Source organism: Balaenoptera physalus (assembly GCF_965194825.1).
Source record: "Balaenoptera physalus genome assembly, chromosome: 1".
Taxonomy (NCBI): Eukaryota; Metazoa; Chordata; class Mammalia; order Artiodactyla; family Balaenopteridae; genus Balaenoptera; species Balaenoptera physalus.
In genome coordinates this window covers 153,175,862-153,196,096 of record NC_138882.1, presented here as the reverse complement: position 1 = coordinate 153,196,096, position 20,235 = coordinate 153,175,862, and the positions used below count along the sequence as shown (strand labels likewise).

Genomic DNA, 20,235 nt, shown 5'->3' with positions numbered 1-20,235 from the left:
AGCTATTGTCCTTCTATACTAGGATAGTATATTGAAGTTATTTTATTTCATTGTCTTGTTTAAGAAATTGGCACATAGAAATGAAAGATCCAGCTTATATATAATAAAGACAAACCAGTGTACTCACTCGTGATATCTCTAATGCTTTTAGGAAAAAGCATTCTTAAAGTATTTATTATGTTTGGTCATATTCTTTACACAGACTGCTATAAACTAATGATGTCCTCCTGAAATTTTCCACTACATTTAATTTCATAAAACATTTAAAATCTTATTATGAAAGCCCATGGCCTTTATTTTTAGGTTAAATTATGATGCTGCTTATAAATGAAAGCAGATAATTCCCACACTCTGGAACTCTTTACTTGAATGAAGTTGAATACTTTAATGTGTTTCAAGTAATAGCTGCTAGATGCAGGTGAAGGCTGCAGTATGGAATTCTCTCCTCTGCAGTTACTAAGGAGACATCTTCTTTGGACTTCCAGAAACTGTATTGTTTGCCTGTTTAAAGGAGAGGAGACCCAGGCCCCTAGAGCAAGGGCACCTCTACCTTCTCTGATTTAAGTTATTTATGTTAAACTGACCTCCCCTTTAACACTTCCATATTTATGTGGCTTGCTTATAAAACAAGCAATTCCTTTAATGAATCATTTAAATGACAAGGATAAATGAAGTGTTATATGTATTTTTTAAATGGATACTTTTCTACTATAATAGTTATGGGAGTCTCAGGCAACATGAGATTATCTGGCTTTTGTAAAGAACTCGATAATATTCTTTCTCTATATTCTTGGCAGTAACGAGTTATTTCACATTCATAGTCCTTGCTTATAAGAAAATAGATGAAACTCTGTTAAAAGTTTTCAATGTCTGATAGATCTTATACTCTTGATTAGAAGTGAAAACAAGTTTAGATGATACACATTAGCATGTGTGTAATTGTGTTGACTTTTTAAAGTTTAATATAGCAGAATTTTTGAAAGCAAGGGAAGTGTCAATTGATGCATCTATAAAACAAATTCTGCTTACTGTCAGCTCTTAAAGGGAAAGCTAGAATTTGTTCAGATACATTCATCATTTATTCAACATCTATTTTAGAAATTATTCTAAGTTCTGGGGATACAGTAGTGAACATAAAATTCCCCTCTTGGGGCATCCAGCCTGGTAGAGGAGGAAGCCAATAAACAAGATAAGTTGGTAAAATAAAAGTAAATAGTGCTAAGCCTTGGGGAGAAAAAAAAAAAAAAGCAGGAAAGGAGGAAATGAAATAGAAGTGAGGTTGTGTGTGTGTGTGTGTGTGTGTGTGTGTGTGTGTTTGTAGGGGGGTTGTTTGAAATTTTAGATGGCCAGGGAAAGACCTGAAAGAAGTGAGGGAACAAGCTATATGGCTTTGTTGTGGGTGATGATGAAGAGTAAATCATTCCAGGCAAAGGAAACAGTACGTGCAAAAGGGTGTGCCTGCCGTATTTGAAGAACAGCAAGGAGGGCAGTTCTGGTTGGAGTGCAGATAACCATGGGGGAGTGTAGTGGGAGATGAGGTCTAAGAGATAACATCGTGGGAGGCCTCATATGGCACAATAAGGATATTGAATTTTACTGAGATAAGAAGCCATATTAGAGGGTTTTGAACAGAGGAGTGACATGATGTGATTTTTAAACAGTATCACTCTGGCCACTGTTTGGAGAATAAAATGCAGGAGGCAGGAACAGAAGTAGGGAAACTAGTTAGGAGGCTATAGTAATCCAGAAGAGAGATGATGGTGGCTCCCACGTGGTAGCAGTGAGGGTAGTGAGGTAGTGGAAGTGGTCGAATTGTGCATGTGTGTGTAATCAACTTTATTGAGCTGTAATTAACATACAATAAAATGTACACTCTATAAAGTTCAATAAATATTGACAGATTTACTTACCCATATAACTGCTACCATAATCAAGATGTAGAACATTTCTATCACCCAAAAGATTCTTTTATTCTTTCAGTCAGTCTCCACTCCCAGCCTCTGGCTCCAGACAACTGCTGATCTATCATTAAAGATTAGATTTTTTTTTTTTTTTGGAGAGTTTCACATAAATGGAATCATACAGTATGTATTCTCTTTTGTCTGGCTTTATTTTAGCTCAGTATAATGTTTTTAATATTTGTCCATCTTGTCGCATATATTGGTAGTTCCTTTATGTTGCTAAGTAGTAGTCTGTTGTTAGATATTATATTTTTTTGAAGGTTGAACTGTAGCATGTCAGAGGAAGATAGTAGTATAGGATGACACCATATTTTTGTCTTGAGCAATAAGAATGGAGTTGCCATTAACTGAGGTGGGGAAGATTGCCGCAGGAACTAGTTTGGGAGCGGCAGGTGGGCATCAGGAACTTAGCCTTGGACATACTTATAATCAAGTTCTAGCTGCCTATCAGACATCCAAATGGAGATGTCAAGTAGGCAGTTGAAGTGTGGAATTCAGGAGAAAAGTTCAGGCTGAAGAAATAAATTTGGGAGTCACTGGCATATAGATGGTTTTTAAAGCCATGAGAATTTGGGAATAAGTGTAGAGAGAAAAGAGAAGAGGTCCAAGTAATGAACTCTGGAGCACTCCAACATTTATTTGGAAGACACAGAGATGAGGCAGAACTAGCAAAAGGGATTGAAAAGGAGCAACCAAAAAGGAGGAGGAAAACCAGGTGAATGTGGTACCCGGGAAGCCAAGATAGAAAGTGTTTCTAGGAGGTGAGAGGCATCAGCAACTGTGTCAAATGCTCCTGATCAAGAAAGTTGAGGGCTGAGAAATGATCACAGAATTTAACAATTAAGAGTCTATTGGTAACCTTGAGAAGAGCAACTTAGAGATGAGGGTATAGACAGTGATTTCAAGTTCTGCTGTAAAGGGAAGGTGAGAAATAACAGTAGTAGCTGGAGGAGGGAAATGAGATAAAGCTGAGATATCTTTTTTTAAAGATAAGAGCAATAATAGCATGTTTTAATGCTGTTGGTAGTGATTCAGTAGAGAGGGAAAAATTGATGATGCAAGAGAGAAAGGGGAGAATTACTGGATCAGTGTCCTTGAGAAGGCAAGACAGGATGGGGCCTAATACACAGGTGGGGCATTGCCTTTGGCTGAGAGCATGGACAGTTCATCCATAGTAACAAGAAAGAAAGTCAAATGTATGGAAATATATGTAGGCAGGCTATTACCCACCACCTTCATTTCCACTATGGTTTGAATCTCTAACTGACCTACATGTCCTGTATCCTGAAACATCATTTGTTAATAATTGAGAGGACTGGTGCCATGAAGAGAACAAACTTTCCTGAAACAGATAATTTTTCATTCTAATGATTCCCAGTTCTGGTAACTTGATATTTCAGAATATCTCCAGTTTTAAAGAGATGCCATAAAATTCTTTAAACAAAGTTAATTTAAATTAACTTTAGTTTTGAAAAAGAAATACTCTTTTTTTTCCCCTTTAGGTAATAATTGAAATTACAATCCTAGCATGTTAGAACTTTAAAAAGGTTTGAAAACTACAGCTTCATTCTGTCATTTTTCAGAGATTAAAAAGAAAATAGTTGCCAATTCATCTTTATAAACCGGCTCTTTTCTTTTGAGCAATAGCAAAAAATGATCGCTTTTCCTATCAGTCAGCCAAAGTCGTTTGCATTTGGCTTCTTGGCTAGACATTGTGTGGAAAGCAGTTTTGGTATTAATTAGACTGGCTGTTGAGTTCAAACATTCAATGTATGTATAGTATGTGTAACTTCCTGTGCTCAGAACTGAGGGTATACAGGTTAATAAGACATGAGCCAGGAAGTTAAGGAGCTTGTAAAGAAGTATATAATGTAGTATGAAATATGCTGTAGTAGTAGAAATATGTATAGGACACTGAAATAATGGAGTGGCAAAAGAGACAATCACTCAGTGCTGCACAGAAGAGCAGAGTTTTTCTTGTTACCGAGTAATTCTTTTTAAAATAATCAAAATTTAAAATTATACTAGTTCTAAAAATTTTGAGTTGTTCAGAATTATATAATATACAAATTAAAAGTCCCCTGTCACCAGGCTCTGTCTCCCACCTCTCCCTCCTTACCTCCTCTACCTGGTAGAGTTCTGAAGATTGAACAGAAATTTACCAGGCAGATGGGTTGTTGTAGCATGTACAAAGGTGTGGAAATATGATGCTACCGGGTGATGTTTGGTACCTTTAGAACAGTGGGCAGGAGATGAGGCTGTAAAGATAGTCAGAGGCCTACATCTAATATGAAAAGGTTTTATTTTTATCCTGAGTCTGTGAGGAGCCAGTGAAGCAGAGTTTTAAGCAGAGAGGAGACTGAGCAAGACAGGGGCTCTAGATAAATAGCCTTGATTGTTAAGGCCCTGAGGGGATTAAAGCATTGGTAATGGGGAAGGAGAAGAGGAAAACAGACTTGAGATTTTTAGGAGGTATTGATAAATCTTTAGGAACTGTTGATTGCTTGGAAATGGGAGGTGAGAGAATGAGAGTAGTAAACGTGTTAGTAAGGCTTGGCTTACTGTTTTGTTTGGATGTTGTCAACGTCTGAAATAGAGAATCTAAAACAGAGGTGGTGAGGGACTTATATTTGAGGTGTCTGTGAGACTCACAGGTATTGCCGGTGATGCCAATTGGATCTGAGTCTGGGCTGGAGATGGAGATTAGTGGTTATCAACATATTGCTGGAAGGTAGAATTAAAATTTGAAAAATTGAATGCCTCAGGGCTAGGCAGATAAGTAAATGAGTGAAGAGTAAAGCTGACTGAAGACTAGCAATTTAGAGAACTCATTCCCTATGAAGTGGTAGCTGCTACTTAATTTCACACAGTTGTAGGCTTTTGGTAATGCTTGTCCAGTGTTGCTAGATCATCCAGTTTTTCAAGAGAAGCCAGAAATCCAGATTTTTTTGTGCGTGAGAGTTTGAATATGTGAGTGTTAAATCTTCAGGTTTTAAAAAACAATTATGTAGGCCAGCGAAATGTATCTATGAGCTAGATAAAACCTCTGGATTTTCAGTCTGTGGTTAAAACTGTAGTAGTAGTGGGTATGAACCTCCTGGGAGATCTGAGTGAAAAGAGAGCTGAAAATCAAACCTTGGAGTGCACTAGGGTAGAACCATCAACGGGCTCAAAGGAATGATCAGAGAGGTTGGGGTGAAAGATACTAGCTTCAACCATATGAAAGTACGTACTGTTTTTATCAGTCAAAAGTAGTTACATATCAGCAGTTCATATGTCTCAACCTAATAAAAGACTAAATAGTCTATAGTTCATACTAATAATTAGAAAAATACCCAGTTATTTGAATTTTACCTTCAAATAAAATTAAACCTATTTAATGCTTTAATGTATATATAAATATATATATATTTATAATGTTACTAATAGTGTATTGGAATAATAGTAATAATAATAATAATGATAGCTACATTTATCAAATGTTTATTTTATGCCAGGCACTATTCAGAGGTTTATGTAGGTTAAGCCATTCAGTTCTCACAGCCTTATGAAGTGTAGGTACTATTATTGTTTTTATTTTATAGATAAGGAAACTGGGGGCCACAGACACGTGGTATATTACAGAACTTGAATTTGAACACAAACAGTTGTGCTCTAGAGCCATTCTCTTAACTGCTACAAAAAAGGTATTATAGAAATTTGTCAACTAGTTTATAATTAACTTTTATAATTTTGTCAGAAAAGGAATTAATGTAAAATATAAGGAACTTTAAATTACAGTGCAGTTTAATGCAATTAAAAAATTTTCTGATGTTATGTTCTACATGTTCCATTGCTTAGTAGAAATAGTAGCAATAGTGGTGGTAACAACTACTATTACCACTGTCTCTCTTATAAACTAGGCACTGTGTTCAACAGGCAATGTGCATTACTTCCATAATTCCTAAACTCCACAATGAGGTAGTTATATTTCTAGTTTAAGAGTCAGAAAAACTGTTTCAGAGAAGTTAAGTGCCCAGGATTAGTAGATTGTGCCCAGGTCTGTCTAGATCAGTAGTTCTTGAAGTGTGGTCCCAGACCAGGCAGATCAGCATCACCTGGGAACTTGTTAGAAACACAGAATCTCTGGCTGAGCCCCAGACTTGCTGAATCAGAAACTCTGGAATGAGCCCTCTCTAGTGATTCTGACACACACTAAAGTCTGACAACCATTGATCTGGATCCAGTGGTATCACATTGTTATTCCACTTTACTCTCATAACCTTATACATTAGATGGAAGTATCCGCAATTTATATATGAGAGAAGTGAGACACAGAGAGACAAGGATCCTGGCCTTGATCTTAGGTCATCTTTTACTATGTCCTAACCTACACAGAAGGGGTGTCTTGCCTTAAGTAAACCTGGTATGTGAAAAAAATCTAAATTTTTTAAAGATGAAAATTAGGGATATGTGTATGATTAGTTCTTCATAAAATAATCCTTTACTTTCAAAGGACTTTAATGAAGACATCTTTTAATCAGTGTGTTCTCCAAAATGATTGCAATATGAAATTTGTTTGCAAATTTATTTGGGTATACTTTTAAAGCAATACAAGTTGCATAAGACAAAATACAACATTTTTAGACACTAAAAAATGTTTAAATTAGAAGAAACTTTAGAAACTGTGTAAGTCTTAGCGGAAGTCATCTGTGGTTGGGCTGATAGCTGACCTTTTCAACTCAGTCCATTAGAGCTCGCTCATTTATTAAAATGCAGAATTACTACAAACCAGCCCAGTGGTGAAGGAAGGTGTTTAATTCAGCATTAATCATTTAGAAGAATAGACAGTACATCATTAGACTAACTTGTGGTTGCAGGCAGAAGTAAACAGATTCCATTATCTTTTGTTGACTACTGACTTAAAAAAGAATTTCCATCTGCAGTTTTGTATTTTTTATTTTTATGTGATAACCCCTCAAAACAAAATAATCATTTACAGACTTTCTGTAAGGGAATAAGTCAGCTATAACTAATTCTCTAATTAGGTGTCATAATTTCAGTAGGCGTTAAGTGGAGAAATGCTACTGAATTCATTTACTGGGAGTTTGTTGTGTTATTGTAGGAGGATTGTACCTCAGTTGGTGTACCTTTCTTCTTCTTAATTTGCTTTCTGTTCAGGATCCTCCCTGAATATTTGAAATTATAATTTATCCAAATTTAACCAATTGTGGACTGTTTGGCTTACTGAGTAGTCAGGATTAGAGTGGCTATATAATTTTATTTTCTGTTAGTTATTTACATTTTATCCCACTATTTCCTTTTTTATAACTTCCTTTTTATTTATTTATTTATTTATTTGGCTGCGTTGGGTCCTCGTCGCTGCGTGCAGGCTTTCTCTAGTTGTGGCGAGTGGGGGCTACTCTTCGCTGTGGTGTGCAGGCTTCTCATTGTGGTGGCTTCTCTTGTTGCAGAGCATGGGCTCTGGGCACGTGGGCTTCAGTAGTCGTGGTGCTCAGGCTCAGTAGTTGTGGCTTACAGGCTTTAGGGCGTGCAGGCTTCAGTAGTTGTGGCGTGTGGGCTCAGTAGTTGTGGCTTGCAGGCTCTAGAGCACAGGCTCAGTAGTTGTGGCACACGGGCTTAGTTGCTCCATGGCATGTGGGATCTTCCCAGACCAGGGATCGAACTCGTGTCCCCTGCATTGGCAGGTGGATTCTTAACGGCTGTGCCACCAGGGAAGTCCCCTTTTTTATAATTTCTAAGTAGTAAAATTAATAACTGCTCACTGTAGAAATTGGGAAAATATAGAGTAGTATAAAGGTGATACTAATAATCACCCATAATCCTGCAACCCAAAGATAATTATTAGTAACATGCTTGTGGATTTCCTTCTGATATTTCAGTTGTTTGTGAGTGTGTGTGTTTGTGTGTGAATTTTACAAAATTGAGTCATTCCGTGTAAATAAATTTCCATACTTTCAATTTTAAATATTATATCATGAACATTTCCACATGACACTGAATGTTCTAAGAAAATATGATTTTTAATAGTTACGTGATATACCATTTTATGAATAAACATACTTAACCTTTAATCTATATTGTACAGGTTTTTCTCTATGTTACATAATACTGTGTTGAACATCCTTGTACATAAATCTTCAACCAAATCTCTTTTTAGCTTAGGACAGATAGATTCATAAAAGATTTGTCATAACAAAAGACATAAATATTTTTAATATTCCTGAAACAGCCTTCCCCTATAGCTTTCAAGGGAGATTGTCAATTTATACTCCCCTCTTCTTTATCAAACCCTTCATCAGCATTTAGCATTATAATTTTAGAAGAATGCCAACCCAGTGTCCTCTTCTCAAGAATATTTTTCATGTGTTTATTTCTTATTTGGTGAATCACTCATTCTTTCTTTGTTTTGTTTTTCAGTTCACTTATTTTAATTGCACTTAAGTTTTTTTTTTCTGCTTTCCATTCATTTATTCTTTATATTATTATTATTTTTTAACATCTTTACTGGAGTATAATTGCTTTACAATGGTCTATCAGTTTCTGCTGTATAACAAAGTGAATCAGCTATACGTATACATATATCCCCATATCCCCTCCCTCTTGCAGGAATCATTTGTATTTAGAAAGGATTCTTAGAAAATCTTTTCTAAGAATCCATTGTATTTCTGCAGTGTTGGTTGTTACTTCTTACAAAAGCCCAACCTGAGACTGAACCAGTTGTTACTTCTCCTTTTTCATTTCTAATTCTCTTGATTTGAGTCTTCTCCCTTTTTTGCTTGATGAGTCTGGCTAGTGGTTTATCAATTTTGTTTATCATCTCAAAGAACCAGCTTTTAGTTTTATTGATCTTTGCTATTGTTTCCTTCATTTCTTTTTTAAAAATTTTTTAATTTTAAATTTTTTTAACATCTTTATTGGAGTATAATTGCTTTACAATGGTGTGTTAGTTTCTGCTTTATAACACAGTGAATCAGCTATACATATACATATATCCCCATGTCTCCTCCCTCTTGCATCTCCCTCGCACCCTCCCTATCCCACCCCTCTAGGTGGTCACAAAGCACCAAGCTGATCTCCCTGTGCTATGCAGCTGCTTCCCACTAGCTATCTATTTTACATTTAGTAGTGTGTATATGTCCATGCCACTCTCTCACTTCGTCCCAGCTTACCCTTCCCCCCCCCCATGTCCTCAAGTCCATTCTCTATGTCTGCATCTTTATTCCTGTCCTGCCCCTAGGTTCTTCAGAACCATTTTTTTTTTAAGATTCCATATATATGTGTTAGCATACAGTATATGTTTCTCTCTTTCTGACTTACTTCACTCTGTATGACAGACTCTAGGTCCATCCACTTCACTACAAATAACTCAATTTCATTTCTTTTTATGGCTGAGTAATATTCCATTGTATGTATGTGCCCCATCTTCTTTATCCATTCATCTGTTGATGGACACTTAGGTTGCTTTGATGTCCTGGCTATTGTAAATAGAGCTGCAATGAACATTGTGGTACATGACTCTTTTTGAATTATGGTTTTCTCAGGGTATATGCCCAATAGTGAGATTTCTGGGTCGTATGGTAGTTCTATTTTTAGTTTTTTAAGGAACCTCCATACTGTTCTCCATAGTGGTGGTATCAATTTACATTCCCACCAAGAGTGCAAGAGGGTTCCCTTTTCTCCACACCCTCTCCATCATTTACTGTTTGTAGATTTTTTGATGATGGCCATTCTGACTGGCGTGAGGTGATACCTCATTGTAGTTTTGATTTGCATTTCTCTAATAATTAGTGATGTTGAGCAGCTTTTCATGTGCTTCTTGGCCATCTGTATGTCTTCTTTGGAGAAATGTCTATTTAGGCCTTCTGCCCATTTTTGGATTGGGTTGTTTGTTTCTTTAATATTGAGCTGAATGAGCTGTTTATATATTTTGGAGATTAATCCTTTGTCCGATGATTCATTTGCAAATATTTTCTCCCATTCTGAGGGTGGTCTTTTCGTCTTGTTTATGGTTTCCTTTGCTGTGCAAAAGCTTTTAAGTTTCATTAGGTCACACTTGTTTATTTTTGTTTTTATTTCCCTTTCTCTAGGAGGTGGGTCAGAAAGGATCTTGCTGTGATTTATGTCATAGAGTGTTCTGCCTATGTTTTCCTCTAAGAGTTTTATAGTGTCTGGCCTTACATTTAGGTCTTTAATCCATTTGGAGTTTATTTTTGTGTATGGTGTTAGGGAGTGTTCTAATTTCATTCTTTTACATGTAGCTGTCCAGCTTTCCCAGCACCACTTACTGAAGAGACTGTCTTTTCTCCATTATATATTCTTGCCTCCTTTATCAAAAATAAGGTGACCATATATGTGTGGGTTTATCTCTGGGCTTTCTATCCTGTTCCAATGATCTATATTTCTGTTTTTGTGCCAGTACCATACTGTCTTGATTACGGTAGCTTTATAGTATAGTCTGAAGTCTGGGAGCCTGATTCCTCCAGCTCTGTTTTTCTTTCTCAAGATTGCTTTAGCTATTCGGGATCTTTTGTGTTCCATACAAATTGTAAAATTTTTTGTTCTAGTTCTGTGAAAAATGCCATTGGTAGTTTGGTAGAGATTGCATTGAATCTGTAGATTGCTTTGGGTACTATAGTCATTTTCACAATGTTGATTCTTCCAATCCAAGAACATGGTATATCTGTCCATCTGTTTGTATCATCTTTAATTTCCTTCATCATTGTCTTATAGTTTTCTGCATACAGATCTTTTGTCTCCTTAGGTAGGTTTATTCCTAGGTATTTTATTCTTTTTGTTGCAGTGGTAAATGGGAGTGTTTCCTTAATTTCTCTTTCAGATTTTTCATCATTAGTGTATAGGAATGCAAGAGATTTCTGTGCATTAATTTTGTATTCTGCTACTTTACCAAATTCATTGATTAGCTCTAGTAGTTTTCTGGTAGCATCTTTAGGATTCTTTATGTATACTGTGATGTCATCTGCAAACAGTGACAGCTTTACTTCTTCTTTTCCGATTTGGATTCCTTTTATTTCTTTTTCTTCTCTGATTGCTGTGGCTAAAACTTCCAAAACTCTGTTGAATAATAGTGGTGAGAGTGGACAACCTTGTCTTGATCCTGATCTTAGAGGAAGTGGTTTCAGTTATTCACCATTGAGAACGATGTTGGCTGTGGGTTTGTCATGTATGGCCTTTATGATGTTGAGGTAAGTTCCCTCTATGCCTACTTTCTGGAGGGTTTTTATCATAAATGGGTGTTGAATTTTTTTGAAAGCTTTTTCTGCATCTATTGAGATTATCATATGGTTTTTATCTTTCAGTTTTTTAATATGCTGTATCACATTGATTGATTTCCGTATATTGAAGAATCCTTGCATTCCTGGGACAAACCCCACTTGATCATGGTGTATGATCCTTTTTATGTGCTGTTGGATTCTGTTTGCTAGTATTTTGTTGAGGATTTTTGCATGTATGTTCATCAGTGATATTGGCCTGTAGTTTTCTTTCTTTGTGACATCTGGGTCTGGTTTTGGTGTCAGGGTGATGGTGGCCTCGTAGAATGAGTTTGGGAGTATTCCTACCTCTGCTATATTTTGGAAGAGTTTGAGAAGGATAGGTGTTAGCTCTTCTCTAAATGTTTGATAGAATTCACCTGTGAAGCCATCTGGTCCTGGGCTTTTGTTTGTTGGAAGATTTTTAATCACAGTCTCAATTTCAGTGCTTGTGATTGGTCTGTTATATTTTCTGTTTCTTCCTGGTTCAGTCTCAGAAAGTTGTGCTTTTCTAAGAATTTGTCCATTTCTTCCAGGTTGTCCATTTTATTGGCATAGAGTTGCTTGTAGTATTCTCTCATGATCCTTTGTATTTCTGCAGTGTCAGTTGTTACTTCTCCTTTTTCATTTCTAATTCTATTGATTTGAGTCCTCTCCCTTTTTTTCTTGATGAGTCTGGCTAATGGTTTATCAATTTTGTTTATCTTCTCAAAGAACCACCTTTTAGTTTTATTGATCTTTGCTTTTGTTTCCTTCATTTCTTTTTCAGTTAGTTCTGATCTGATCTTTATGATTTCTTTCCTCTGCTAACTTTCGGGTTTTTGTGTTCTTCTTTCTCTAATTGCTTTAGGTGTAAGGTTAGGTTGTTTATTTGAGATGTTTCTTGTTTCTTGAGGTAGGATTGTATTGCTATAAACTTCCCTCTTAGAACTGCTTTTGCTGCATCCCATAGGTTTTGGGTTGTCGTGTTTTCATTGTCATTTGTTTGTAGGTTTTTTTTGATTTCCTCTTTGATTTCTTCAGTGATCTCTTGGTTATTTAGTAGCATATTGTTTAGCCTCCATGTGTTTGTATTTTTACAGTTTTTTTCCTGTAATTGATATCTAGTCTCATACTGTTCTGGTTGCAAAAGATACTTGATACTATTTCAGTTCTCTTAAATTTACCAAGGCTTGATTTGTTACCCAAGATATGATCTACCCTGGAGATGTTCCTTGAGCACTTGAGAAGAAAGTGTATTCTGTTGATTTTGGATGGAATGTCCTATAAATATTAATTAAGTCCATCTTGTTTAATGTATCATTTAAAGCTTATGTTTCCTTATTTATTTTCATTTTGGATGATCTGTCCATTGATGAAAGTGGGGTGTTAAAGTTCCCTACTATGATTGTGTTACTGTCGATTTCCCCTTTTATGGCTGTTAGCATTTGCCTTATGTATTGAGGTGCTCCTATGTTGGGTGCAAAAATATTTACAATTGTTATATCTTCTTCTTGGATTGGTCCCTTGATCATTAGGTAGTGTCATTCTTTGTCTCTTGTAATAGTCTTTATTTTAAAGTCTGTTTTGTCTGATATGAAAATTGCTACTCCAGCTTTCTTTTGGTTTCCATTTGCATGGAATATCTTTTTCCATCCCCTCACTTTCAGTCTGTATGTGTCTCTAGGTCTAAAGTGGGTCTCTTGTAGACAGCATATATATGGGTCTTGTTTTTGTATCCATTCAGCCAGTCTGTGTCTTTTGGTGGGAGCATTTAATCCATTTACATTTAAGGTAATTATCGATATGTATGTTCCTATGACCATTTTCTTAATTGTTCTGGGTCTGTTATTGCAGTTGTTTTCCTTCTCTTGTGTTTCCTGCCTAGAGAAGTTCCTTTAGCATTTGTTGTAAAGCTGGTTTTGTGGTGCTGAATTCTCTTAGTTTTTGTTTGTCTGTAAAGGTTTTAATTTCTCCATCGAATCTGAATGAGGTCCTTACTGGGTACAGTAATCTTGGTTGTGGGTTTTTCCCTTTCATTACTTTAAATATGTCCTGCCACTCCCTTCTGGCTTGCAGAGTTTCTGCTGAAAGATCAGCTATTAACCTTATGGGGATTCCCTTGTATGTTATTTGTTGCTTTTCCCTGCTGCTTTCAATATTTTTTCTTTGTATTTAATTTTTGATAGTTTGATTAATATGTGTCTTGGCGTGTTTCTCCTTGGATTTATCCTGTATGGGACTCTCTGCGCTTCCTGGACTTGAGTGACTATTTCCTTTCCCATAGTAGGGAAATTTTCACATATTATCTCTTCAAATATTTTCTCAGTCCCTTTCTTTTTCTCTTCTTCTTCTAGGACCCCTATAATTTGAATGTTAGTGCATTAAATCTTGTCCCAGAGGTCTCTGAGACTGTCCTCAATTCTTTTCATTCCTTTTTCTTTATTCTGCTCTGTGGTAGTGACTTCCACTATTTTATCTTCCAGGTCACTTATCCGTTCTTCTGCCTCAGTTATTCTGCTATTGATTCCTTCTAGAGAATTTTAAATTTCATTTATTGTGTGGTTCATCATTGTTTGTTTGCTCTTTAGTTCTTCTAGGTCCTTGTTAAATGTTTCTTGTATTTTCTCCATTCTATTTCCAAGATTTTTGGATCATCTTTGCTATCATTACTCTGAATTCCTTTTCAGGTAGACTGCCTGTTTCCTCTCCATTTGTTTGGTCTGGTGGGTTTTTACCTTGCTCCTTCATCTGCTGCATATTTCTCTGTCTTCTCATTTTGCTTAACTTACTGTGTTTAGGGTCTCGTTTTTGCAGGCTGCAGGTACATAGTTCCCGTTTTTTTTTTGGTGTCTGTCCCCAGTGGCTAAGGTTGGTTCAGTGGGTTGTGTAGGCTTTCTGGTGGAGGGGACTGGTGCCTGTGTTCTGGTGGATGAGGCTGGATCTTGTCTTTCTGGTGGGCAGGACCGCATCCGGTGGTGTGTTTTGGGGTGTCTGTGAACTTATTATGATTTTAGGTAGCCTCTCTGCTAATGGGTGGGGTTGTGTTCCTGTCTTGCTAGTTGTTTGGCATGGGGTGTCCAGCACTGTAGCTTTCTGGTCTTTGAGTGGTGCTGGGTCTTAGCGTTGAGATGGAGATCTCTGGGAGAGCTTTCGCCATTTGATATTACGTGGAGCCAGGAGGTTTCTGTTGGACCAGTGTCCTGAATTCGGCTCTCCCACCTCATTGGCACAGGTCTGACACCCCGCTGGAGCACCAAGACCCTGTCAGCCACATGGCTCAGAAGAAAAGGGAGAAGAAAGAAAGAAAAAGAAATAAATAAAATAAAGTTATTAAAATAAAAAATAAAAATAGTATTTTTAAAATTAAGAAATAAAAAAGTAATAAAAAGAAAAAGAAGAGAGCAACGAAACCAATAAACAAATCCACCAATGATAAGAAGCACTAAAATCTATACTAAGATAAACAGAAAAAGCAGAAACTAGTCAGTCGCATACAGCAAACCCCAAGTCTACTGTTGCTCCCAAAGTCCACTGCCTCAATTTTGGGTTGATTAATTGTCATTCAGGTATTCCACAGATGCAGGGTACATCAAGTTGATTGTGGAGATTTAATCTGCTGCTCCTGAGGCTGCACAGAGAAATTCCCCTTTCTCTTCTTTGTTCGCACAGCTCCTGGGGTTCAGCCTTGGATTTGGCCCTGCATCTGCATGTAGCTCGCCCTCTGGCGTCTGTTCTTCCCCTGGACAGGAGGGGGTTAAAGGAGTGGCTGATTAGGGGGCTCTGGCTCACTGATGCTGGGGGGAGGGAGGGGTATGGAATGTGGGGCGAGCTTGCAGCAGCAGAGGCCAGTGTGATATTGCAGCAGCCTGGGGCGTGCCATGTGTTCTCCCGGGGAAGTTGTCCCTGAATCCCGGGACCCTGGAAGTGGTGGGCTGCATAGGCTCCCGGGAGGGAAGGTGTGGATAGTGATTCTTGGTGGCTTGCACACAGGCTTCTTGGTGGCTGCGGTAGCAGCCTTAGCATTTCATGCCTGTCTCTGGTGTCCACGCTGAGAGCCATGGCTCGTGCCCATCCCTGGAGCTCGTTTAGGCAGTGCTCTGAATCCCCTCTCCTCGCACATCCCGAAACAATGGTCTCTTGCCTCTTAGGCAGTTCCAGACTTTTTCCCGGACTCCCTCCCAGCTAGCTGTGGCACACTAGCCCCCTTCAGGCTGTGTTCGCGCAGCCAACCCCAGTCCTCTCCCTGGGATCTGACCTCTGAAGCCCCAGCCTCAGCTCCCAGCCCCCACCCGCCCCAGCAGGTGAGCACACAAGCCTCTTGGGCTGGTGAGTGCTGGTCAGCAGTGATCCTCTGTGCGGGAATCTCTCTGCTTTGCCCTCTGCACCCGTGTTGCTGCGCTCTGCTCCGTGGCTCCGAATCTTCACCCCCGACCACCCCCCATCTCTGCCATTGAAGGGACTTCCTAGTGTGTGGAAACTTTTCCTCCTTCACAGCTCCTTCCCAGAGGTGCAGGTCCTGTCCCTATTCTTTTGTCTGTGTTCTTTCTTTTTTCTTTTGCCCTACCCAGGTATGTGGGGAGTTTCTTGCCTTTTGAGAAGTCTGAGGTCTTCTGCCACAGTTCAGTAGGTGTTCTGTAGGAGTTGTTCCACAAGTAGATGTGTTTTTGATGTATTTGTGGGGAGGAAGGTGATCTCCATGTCTTACTCCTCCACCATCTTGAAGTGTAATCCTGCCTCGCTCATTCTTTTGTCCATGTTTTTGTTGTTGTTGGTGTGCTCATGCTTTTCTTATACCCTTCTTTTTGAAAGGGAATAGGGAATAGTCTTAGACTCATTCATTAACCATACTATCTAAAATTGCTGATATATATTGTTAAGTAATCTTTTTACCCAAGTTGGAACCCATTGCTGGTAGGTATTATTGTGAAGAGTAAGTGTAGATATATAAAGAAAAGCATTTCCCTACTTTAGTATATAATGTGTAAATGAAAATATGGATGGAAGTAAACTGAGTTGAACAAAGACTTGCAGGGTATAAGGGGGATGTATTCTCATGACATACTACGAAGTCCTTAATGACACCTTGCCTTTTAGACATAATATTTATTCTTAAGATATATTTGTACATTTTATACCTTTCCTTTAAAAATGAATGAATAGGCAATGGACTAAAGTCTTAGGGGCCAAAGTCTAAGGAGTGTCCTATTAATCATAAAGATTTACTGTTTACAGCATGCCTAATGATTTCTCAGTTTTATTATGTTTATAAAATTTATGTTAATTGTCAGTCCTATTGGCACTTTAATTTTTCTGTTTTTCTACTAATTAAAAGAATGGTAGAATAGAATGCAAAGTACATTAAAATAGTTGCATGAGCACTGCTCTTCCAGTGGAGATGGTGATGCTACAGGAACTAAATTGTTGCCTGGCAGGCTTTGCGTGATGTGATGGCACAAAATGTCTGCTTGTTGATTGATAATAGAAAATTCAAACTTTTCTCTGAGGAGTCAGTGTACAAGAAAGTACAGGTTATATGAAGGTTGAATAGGCAAGTACTGCTTATGTAAAATGTCATCTCATAGCTCAGGAAAACTTGGGGACTCAAAACTGACTTAGGGGACATTGAAGCATTAAATTATATGCACTTATAATAGCAGTTCAGGGAAGGGAATTACAATGATAATTAGATTTTCCATGTTTTTCAAACTTTTAATAAAAACATATTACATATGCAACCTTATTTAGAAGCCCAAATGTGAGGCAGAAAAAAGTACAGTTGCTCTGCTTGAAGTCAGAAGGTTGAGGGCCTAGAGCCCTGCCCTAGGCAGCCCCTAGGCACTTTGGGAAAATACCAGTATTCAATTTATTTCATCCATTCTTTCTTTTTATTCATTCATTCATTCATTTTTATTATCAACAAATATTTGCGTGCTTATTGTATACCGGGTACTAGCCTAGTTCCTGAGTGTAAAGTAGTGAGCAAGGTAAGTGCCTATCCTTAAGGGTCTCACATTTTGAAAATAATTATTCTAGAGGAAGCTTCCTGGTTGCATACTTTCAGGTAGTTCTCTGACCCCAGGTTAAATATCCATGAGTTAAAGTGCTATCTTTTAGTAGTGCCTAGACTGCATTCACCCTTGGTTTTACTTTAAGATAGATAACTAGCTGGTGAATTCTCTAAGAAAATACTCACTTCTGCCAGGGTCATCTTTGGCCTTTCAACCTCCTTTATTAACTATACTTGCAGTTTATGAACATTCATTCTCGTGATCATGATGCTTTAATCAATGTACTCCACATGTAACATTGGTTCAGCATATAAATTCAAGTTGTGTTTCATCATTGCATTTTCTTTTCTTTTTTTTAATTAATTTATTTTTGGCTGTGTTGGGTCTTCGTTGCTGCGCGCGGGTTTTCTCTAGTTGTGGCGGGTGGTGGCTACTCTTCATTGTGATGCACATGCTTCTCATTGCCGTGGCTTCTCTTGTTGCAGAGCACGGGCTCTAGGTGCACAGGCTCAGTAGTTGTGGCATGTGGGCTCTAGAGCACAGGCTCAGTAGATGTGGTACACGGACTTAGTTGCTCCTCAGCATGTGGGATCTTCCTGGACCAGGGATCAAACCTGTGTCCCCTGCATTGGCAGGCAGATTCTTAACCACTGTGCCAACAGGGAAGTCACTCATCATTGCATTTTCTTAGTATTAAATTTGGAGGACCCTAAGACAGTTTTGACTAATACCCCAGAAAAAAGAATTAGAATTCAGATAAACTGTAAAGAAGCTGCATCTTTGCTGGGTTGCTGGCTTTAATGAGGATATCTGCTTTGGGTGGGACTGCCTAGTGGGTGGAATTAGGGGATCACATAAAAAAAAAATTGAGCTGAGCCCTTGTATATGGGTGATTTAAGCCAAGTGGGGGTGGGTGTCAATGGGATTTTTTTTTTTTTTTTATCTTGGAGAGAATGACTGGAAATCTTTCCTGGAGGTGATTATATTCTAGAAGTGAGCCTCTGACGAATAAAAGAAGGGAGTGGGGTAGAGAGGAAGAAGACACTAAGAGTGCAGTTAATGTGATGCTAGGCACTGTAATCCTCGTGTGCCCCCCCCCCACATGTTTATAAGATAGGTATTTTTATTCCCATTTTACAGATAAGGAAACTAAGGCTTGGAGAAGTTTTTATCCAAGGTACCACATATGGGAGGTGGCTGAGCCAGAATTCAAGCCCATGCCATCTTCATTACGCAGCACTGTTTCTCCATGACTTTCTTCCTTTCTTACTCTTAGCCACACGGACTTCTCTTTTCACCATGCCTTAGCCTCTTTGCAGCTCTAGCTTCACTGCTGTTTTCTCTTCTTCTAAACAGTACAGTATGCTTCCTACTCTGACAGTAGTTAGGGTTTTCATGCTATCAGGTTGTCATAGTTTCTCCTGTGCTCAGTGTGTATCCAAGTTGCTAGTTGTCAATGGCAGGGGCCCAGCTGAAGCAAGGGAACCGGGACATTGGTCAGAATAGACTGGTGTGAGTCATGGCATGAAGTGTGAGGTGAGCAGTCTGTCACCAAGTGTGAGGGAGGCTTGGAAGACTGGCTGAAGAAAGGCTCAGGAATGTTGCCTGTATGGATTTTGTTTTTTAATCTATCTATTTTATTTATTTATTTTTGGCTGCGTTGGGTCTTCATTACTGCGTGCGGGCTTTCTCTAGTTGCGATGAGCAGGGGCTACTCATTGCAGTGGCTTCTCTTGTTGCGGCGCACAGGCTCTATGTGCACAGGCTTCAGTAGTTGTGGCACGCAGGCTCAGTAGTTGTGGCTCACGGGCTCTAGAGCGCAGGCTCAGCAGTTGTGACCCACAGGCTCAGTTGCTCCGCAGCATGTGGGATCCTCCCGGGCCAGGGTTCAAACCCATGTCCTCTGCATTGGCAGGCGGATTTTTAACCACTGTGCCACCAGGGAAGTCCCCCTGTATGGATTTAAAGGCAGGGAGTCAAACAGGTATTGACCTGTACCCTGTTTAACTTTACTCCAGAGTTTTGTTTGTTTTTTTTTTTTTGGGGGATTTTTTTTTTTTTAATTCAGACAGAAAGTCACAAAAATTATACTCATCCTCATCAGTTCACTCAGTCCCATGTAATTAAATTTTTTTTCATCTTGATCTTTTGTTAGCACTTTTATGAGTTCATCAGTTTTTCATTAGAGTTCTGAAAATGCTTATTCATTCAGTTCAGCAGTACAGTCAGTTACCAGAAACCTGTACTTGTCAGAGTCTTTTCCATGAATTTCTTGAAGATGAAAGCCTTTTATAGGAACATATTTGCAAAAGCATCAGAGTACACCCAGAACTGTCTGTAAATGACAGAAGACTTAAAAATGACCACTGTTAAAGATTTGATGAAAGTTCATAATAATGCAGTTGACAAGAAAATTAGTTATTTCTGAGATATACATTTTAAAGTAATAACTAGGATTATTACTTATAACATTATACCAGAACGTATAAGATTTTTAGAAATTTCATGTAATGTCTGAAACATTTATATTAACATATTTCCATACATATTTCCATACAAATACAAATATAAGATTTTTAGAAATTTCATATAATGTCTGAAACATTTATATTAACATATTTCCATACAAATAACCCAATGAAAGTTTAGTATTAGTTGTTTTGTTTGTTTGTTTTTTTATACTGCAGGTTCTTATTAGGCATCAATTTCATACACATCAGTGTATACATGCCAATCCCAATCGCCCAATTCAGCACACCACCATCCCCACCCCACTGCAGTTTTCCCCCCTTGGTGTCCATATGTCCATTCTCTACATCTGTGTCTCAACTTCTGCCCTGCAAACCGGCTCATCTGTACCATTTTTCTAGGTTCCACATACATGCATTAATATACGATATTTGTTTTTCTCTTTCTGACTTACTTCACTCTGTATGACAGTATCTAGATCCATCCACTTCTCAACAAATGACTCAATTTCGTTCCTTTTTATGGCTGAGTAATATTCCATTG

General features: G+C 38.1%; 1 protein-coding gene across 4 annotated transcripts in view; it reads left to right on the top strand.

The window, feature by feature from the left end:
• The window catches only part of OSBPL9 (oxysterol binding protein like 9), a 180,304-nt gene that overhangs the window by 56,205 nt on the left and 103,864 nt on the right, over positions 1–20,235 (top strand). The gene's annotated exons all lie outside the window — the stretch shown is intronic.